This window comes from Haliotis rufescens, unplaced genomic scaffold, assembly GCF_023055435.1.
Source record: "Haliotis rufescens isolate VD_foot unplaced genomic scaffold, xgHalRufe1.0.p SCAF_1, whole genome shotgun sequence".
Taxonomy (NCBI): domain Eukaryota; kingdom Metazoa; phylum Mollusca; class Gastropoda; order Lepetellida; family Haliotidae; genus Haliotis; species Haliotis rufescens.
The window spans coordinates 91,653,244-91,660,411 of NW_025963779.1; positions in this window are offsets into that span (position 1 = coordinate 91,653,244).

Consider the following 7,168-nt stretch of genomic DNA (forward strand, 5'->3'; position numbering starts at 1 on the left):
TTCTTAGAGCAACCATCAACATGACTGTATACTATAAGGGTGGTTTATAGACCGACCATCAACATGACTCTATACTATACGGGCGGTTCTTAGAGCAACCATCAACATGACTGTATACTATAAGGGCGGTTCTTAGAGAAACCGTCAACATGACTGTATACTATGAGGGTGGTTCTTAGAGCAACCATCGATATGACTGTATACTATAAGGGCGGTTCTTAGAGAAACCGTCAACATGACTGTATGCTGTAAGGGCGGTTCTTACAGTACAGGTCGCCGATTGTTTAAAAAGAGACGTAGCCGTTAATGCATCCGTTACCATGACTACGCATACTCCCCAAAAATAATTTAAAGCGGACACATATTATGTATGGTACAACCAAAATTCCAGGTAACAATGTTTACACTGTTGGATTGTATGGGTCATGAACAAATGAGGCCACAGATGTCCAAAGGAAAGTTCGTCATGTCGCTTCACCCCTCACTCTACCACCTGCCCTTTATAGCACCACCTGGCGTTGACCACCAGGCATCATCTTACCAAAATAAGAAAATTAGCTTGTATTTGGAGGCTCACAGCAAAACCAGAGCAGATGTATGTAAAATAAAGGTTCCAGTGAGTTCATACAGAATAAAGATCGGGAGTTCAATCCCGCGTCAAACGAAAAGACATTATAAAATGGTATTTGTTGTTACCCTGTCTGGCGCTCGGTAACGAGGACTGGTCGGCTCGCGGAGTCAGTATAGAGTATCTGTGTGGAGTATTCATGTTAAACTGCGGCATGGTGTCTCAGATGGTTGGCATTAGACCAGCCTTGTACAAGCAGCCACACACACACGTGCATGCACGTCGCTATACAAGTGCTAAAATCTTGGACGCGACGTTAAACCCCATATCCCCTGACCCCACCTCTTATAAAAGTCCACGTTACTACAGATGTCTATGCTGAAGAGATTCACTCGATATGTCTATTCAGTAAGTGTTCCCAGCAATGACCCAGTGGATCCCACACTACTGTGGTATGTCCAACACACGGGGACACTATGCCTCTGTACCATATTCTCGTTCCTATGTGCGAAGTGACGCCGCTTTGAAGTTTATTCCACGTACGACAATATAATAGAATGTGCTGCCATTCAGACAAGGTTAATGTTACGTTATATGAACACTAATGGTGAACAGAAACGCCACTATACATGTATATACAGTAGAGGTTCACTCTGACACCCAGGTGGATTTATATGCATGTGAGTGAGTGAGTTTAGAGTTATAGTCACATCAGCTATATTTCAGCCATATCGTGACAAAATCGAGTTTTACAGAAATAATACATAAATATAGACTAAAATCTGTCGACAAAGGACAGTAAAAACACTAGATTATCACAGATATAGATTTAAACCAGTAGGTAACCATACAATATGACTATTTATAACGATACAATATACAAATGGGCTATAGATCACCAATAGGCCACCCACCATACGAGGGGCCATGTGGACTTACTGTAAATCTGCTTCCTGCATGGCACCCCAGCAGGATTTATACCATCTTTCTGGCTACCGGCGATTGTCAGATAGTTAAGCCAAAATCATTAAAACCAAAAAGTTTCTACGATTAAAACCATGGAAAGCTGAACATATTACTTTGAACGAAATGGGACTTGCGTACCCTCTTTGTGGGACAATTATTGTTCGGTACTTCTACCCCCTTTGAAGGTGCAGCCACTAACAATCTCAGTTATTAATTCATTCTACCTAATTAAAATCACTTACATTTTACAATACATATCAAAAGATTTATATGCAATATAGGCTTACAATAGCAGTAATGAAGACAAGATAGGTTAACACTTACATTCCGACAGACGTATTTACAATAGAGGTTCACACTGACATTCCGATTCTGTATAAAATGCGTGTATGCAATTATAGTTTACACGACCACCCAATATAAATATATACAATAACGGTTCACAATAACATTCCAATATTCAGTAAAGTCTCGTTAATCCGACACTCGTTAATCGACAGTCTCGCACTCCGACTACGACACACGTAATTTGCAACAAATTACCGGAATCACTCATTAATCAGTCTCGTTAATCCGACACAATCATCTGCCCGCGAGTACACATCCCGTGTTTTGATGCGAGGCGAGTCGGCTGGTAGCTGCATATTACAATAGCTGCAGACATAAACTTGCTAACAATAAACAACCATTGCTTTAAATAAACAAAACAGGAACAATCACATGCTAAGATTAACTCAATCTCATTCAAACCAGATGCAAGGTCTCGCTACCGCTGAAGACATCCAATTACAGGTCACGTCAGAATTACCTTTCGCGAACTATAACCGACCAATGAAATGACAAACAGGAAGTCGACATTCGCCATTGTGAAACAGCTTCTTGAGCTTTGCGGCACCAGTTTCAAACTGGCGACTTCCATTCCAGACTATGCTTTTTAAGGTATTTTGAATCTGTCATACAGTCCGGAAAAGTTGTTTTGTGTTAAGCTTCAGAGGTGACATGATTAAAAATCATATTCCGCTAACAATGTAATCCTTTTAGTACAACTAGTTTGTATCGTTATCTATCGTTAAGTAGGCCAATTTTCGATCACGAACGTTGATACTACGTAATTTCGCTTATCCGACATACTCGTTAATCCGACATTATCATATACAAGAAACCATGTCGGATAAACGGGACTGGTATGTATATGTACACAATACAAGGTCCCGGCAATGGTTCTATATATCCTTCACCACTCTCATACTCTAGTTACCACGTACACATGGTGTTACATTGCGTTAAGCATGTCACCGTGACTCACTCACTCTCACGGCGTATTGTTTCCAATGTTGAGCGATGCTGCTTTGAAATTCATTACTCACTCCGCAATATTGAAATATGTTGTCATTCAGACGATGTTAATATTGCATATCGGTGTGTATTACAGACACGAATACCTCATTTTGAATATATGTTGTTCACGGTCTAAAAGCATGTAAAAAATGCTAGTTGAATATGTATGAGTTTTCGTTATCAATGCGGCTCGATAATAACCGAGCAGTACTCCTGTTTTCACCATTCATTCTCCTTTGATTAATGGAGGGAGAGCCTGACAATTATTCAAATGGGGTATAGTTCCATGGAAATGACAGGCCCGACTGTAAGAGGCGAACACAGGAACATGCATTGTTACCTGTGTGGAAAGCTGACTAATATATGATCCAGTCCTATCGCCTCGATAACCATTTAAACACTTATTCGGTTTTTATGCCTTCACAATATCTTGCATAATGAAAAATGTAAATTTGATTATCATTATTCCATTGATCAATTGCATATTGAATACATCATGGTCTGGTTCACATGTGGGCATCGAATAGGTTTGTGATGACTTTTTTACATGGCCCCAGCTGGAACATCAGAGTAATCTCCTCTCAGAAATCAATAGAGAGGCCATATCTAGTCCCCACTACTTCCGGTCGGATTGGCCCTGTCGTGGCCCAGCTCAACCCCAATTACTGAGAGGTTACACCAGTTCCTCTAATCAGTGATGTGATCAAATATTCCTGGTCGGAATGGCTACTGCGAGAAATCGGAAATCCTTGCAAGAGCTCCATGTAAAAATGATCACTTCCCTTTTAGTTCAAGTTGTAAACAACTAGTACTTATCATATATTGGGGGATCTGTAGTTATTAAGTAGCTGATTATTTCGGTAGATTTGTATTTGTTACCAATGAATGTATATATATATAGAGAGAGAGAGGGAGCGTGTGTGAGTGAGATGGGTTCTTCAGTTCAGTTCGGGTGAAAGCCTTACGTGTTGTTGGTCGTGGACGTTATCGCTTTGTAGAAACCAATGAGAGCAGATATGGTACTAAATTACCATGGATCATAGGATGAGCGGAGAGTGATTTCGGTACAAAATCGCGGAACAGCTAGAAACGTATCTCGATTGGCTATGTCTCGGTCAATTAGACAAGACGTACCAGACGAAGAGATGAACAGCTATTGAGTGAGTGAGTTGTGTTTAACGCCTCTTGGAAAAGTATTCAAGTTATGTTGCAGGTCTCAGACGTTTACCACTTTGGTGAAACGAACGAACATGGGTATGGTGCAGACAAACCAAGAAACATAATTGGAGCGAACCGGGATTCGAACCCACAATCATAAAATCTGACGTGCCTAAGGGACGCATATCAGCACAGCGAATAGCGGGGCTTTAGACGACTGGGCCACCCGTGTCACCTATCTGCACAGATTTGTCGCTTAGGTATTATAAATGATTTCTATTCGATAGTGAGCCTGTCACCGTCAGTTCCCATTCCTATGTGGCACTACCTGGTCCTTTGAAAAAGTTGATTAACCCTTTTCGTGACTGACCGAGTTTCTTAAAAAATATCAATATCTAATCCCCGACGTATTAACACATTTGGACAGTTTTAAGCAGTAATCGATAACCATTGACGGCAAGTTGAAATGATACTAGTTTTTCACAATTCATAACATTAAGAAATATAACTAGGGACAGTTTAAAAACTTTAAAATGCAACAGAAATGGAGAATTCAAGTCCGAGGATGTTTCAATAATATTGTTATCGCAAACGTTTTTTGTATCAGTCAACAGCAATCACGCTGGAATACATGCGATGTACTTTCCATAGAAAGACACAAGGGACCAGTCATACACAATAACGTTCTCCCGTTTCGGAGCAAGGGAGCTGTCACTTAATTAAATCAAACGTCTTTTCCATAAAATCCTTGGTGGCTTACTATGATGCTAACGTCTATTTTTATTCTCGGGTCCTTGTTTTGTATAAAGAGACGTGTCATGGCCTACATGTCTGCCTACACGTCTCATTGTATTCGGTATATTTGAACACTCAGGTGTTATTTGAAAGATACCTATCATGCCGCTATTGGTGTACAGATTACACGACACTACAAGAACATTATCCGGTACCGATACCTATCCTCTCGCCCTCGATGTACCGTTTTACTGCACTACATGATACCTATCCGGCCTCTGATACCTATCCTCTCGCTATAGATGTACCGTTTTACTGCACTACATGATACCTATCCGGCCTCTGATACCTATCCTCTCGCTATAGATGTACCGTTTTACTGCACTACATGATACCTATCCGGCCTCTGATACCTATCCTCTCGCTATAGATGTACCGTTTTACTGCACTACATGATACCTATCCGGCCTCTGATACCTATCCTCTCGCTATAGATGTACCGTTTTACTGCACTACATGATACCTATCCGGCCTCTGATACCTATCCTCTCGCTATAGATGTACCGTTTTACCGCACTACATGATACCTATCCGGCCTCTGATACCTATCCTCTCGCTATAGATGTACCGTTTTACTGCACTACATGATACCTATCCGGCCTCTGATACCTATCCTCTCGCTATAGATGTACCGTTTTACTGCACTACATGATACCTATTCGGCCTCTGATACTTATCCTCTCGCTATACAATGGTGCTTGGTCGAGTTGGGTTTAACGCCGCCTTTCACAGTATTACAGTTATATCGCGGCGTGACAGCTTCATGTGGGAGGAAAGCCCGAAGTGATGCAGGTCTCAGACGTTTACCGCGGGTATGGTGCTGACAAACCTAGAAACATAATCGGGGCGAACCGGGATTCGAACCCACAATCAAAGGTGTTTCTGGCGTTACCAAGGGACGCAACTCTGCACAGCGAATCGCGGCGGCTTAGACGACTGGTCTACCCGTGTCCCCGCTATAAAATGGCCGTTTTAATACACTACATGATTTTTTTGTTGGTTGTCTCAAAGTTAGTACATATTCAGCGGGTTATCAAACAATGCATGTTATAACCGTTACTGTTACTTGCATCTACCTAAAAGGACATTGTATGTTGATATGTTAGTTATCTGCTTTTGGTTATTTACAGTCATTTATGATTTTACCTATTCCACTTTCATATATGCTAAAATTGTTGGAGGAAATAGAGAAAGTCTGTCTGTTCTGTCCTCTCCCTACACATGTACAGATTTCACGACATTCCATGAGAACTGGTTGTCCACTGGTACACATGCAGTTCCTATACAACTACGTACCCATTCTTTGTAACAGAATGGTCCTTTCGTAATGATTACATGTCCTTTGTCACGTGCTTAGGAACATTAAGTATCCTGGTGAATCGCAATAAATGAATCAGATTAATCGAATCAAACTGAGTGAATGGAAAACCTAAAAAGTTTTGTAAACACAAAACGTGTGTTAAAACATTGATCGCACCTCTATCAACATTAATCCACTTACTGTAATACTGAAACTGTATGTTCCAAAGTGTGTACAAACATGCAATTAGGTTAAACCACATGGCAATTGTCATCACTCAAAAATAATTCACTTTTAGTGATTTAGCAGTGTTCGTTGTCACAATAGCGACAATAGAAGTAGTCAGAATCTAATTTATATGTCTAAATTAAAAAAATAAGTAATACAAATAGCAAATGCCCTTTCTCAACAAAACAATTAGTCTACAAATAAAATGGCGTCAACATACTGGTTTTGGTCCCAGCACACATGTACGCAGTATAACCGAGTTGATTGAGTGGATTTGGTTTAAACTCCGCTTTGGACACCATTTCAGCTACATCCTAACCTACAGCTTGTTGTGGGCGGGCAGTTTTGTTTTGTTTTGTTTTGTTTTGTTTGTTGTTTGACGCCGTACTCAGCAATATTTCAGCTATATGACGGCGGTCTGTAAATAATCGAGTCTGGACCAGACAATCCAGAGATTGACATCATGAGCATCGATCCACGCAATGGGATACGATGACATGCACCAACCAAGTCAGGGAGACTGACCATCCGATCCCGTAAGTCGCCTCTTACGACAATTATAGTTGTCTTTTACGACGAGCATGTGTTGCTGAAGACCTAATCTCTCCCGGATCTACACGGGTCTGGAAGGCCTTAGACGTCTAGAAGTTCAATAAAACCCACGAGTACTTGAATGGAGCTGGCAAACTGATGTTCTGATCAAAGCAATTCTGATTTCAAACCACAGTCATCGGATCCTGGTTCGACGCGAATTAAATAGCAGCATCTCAGACTGCTGGACCACTGGTGCCTCCGTGCCGAGTGCTACGCGAGTT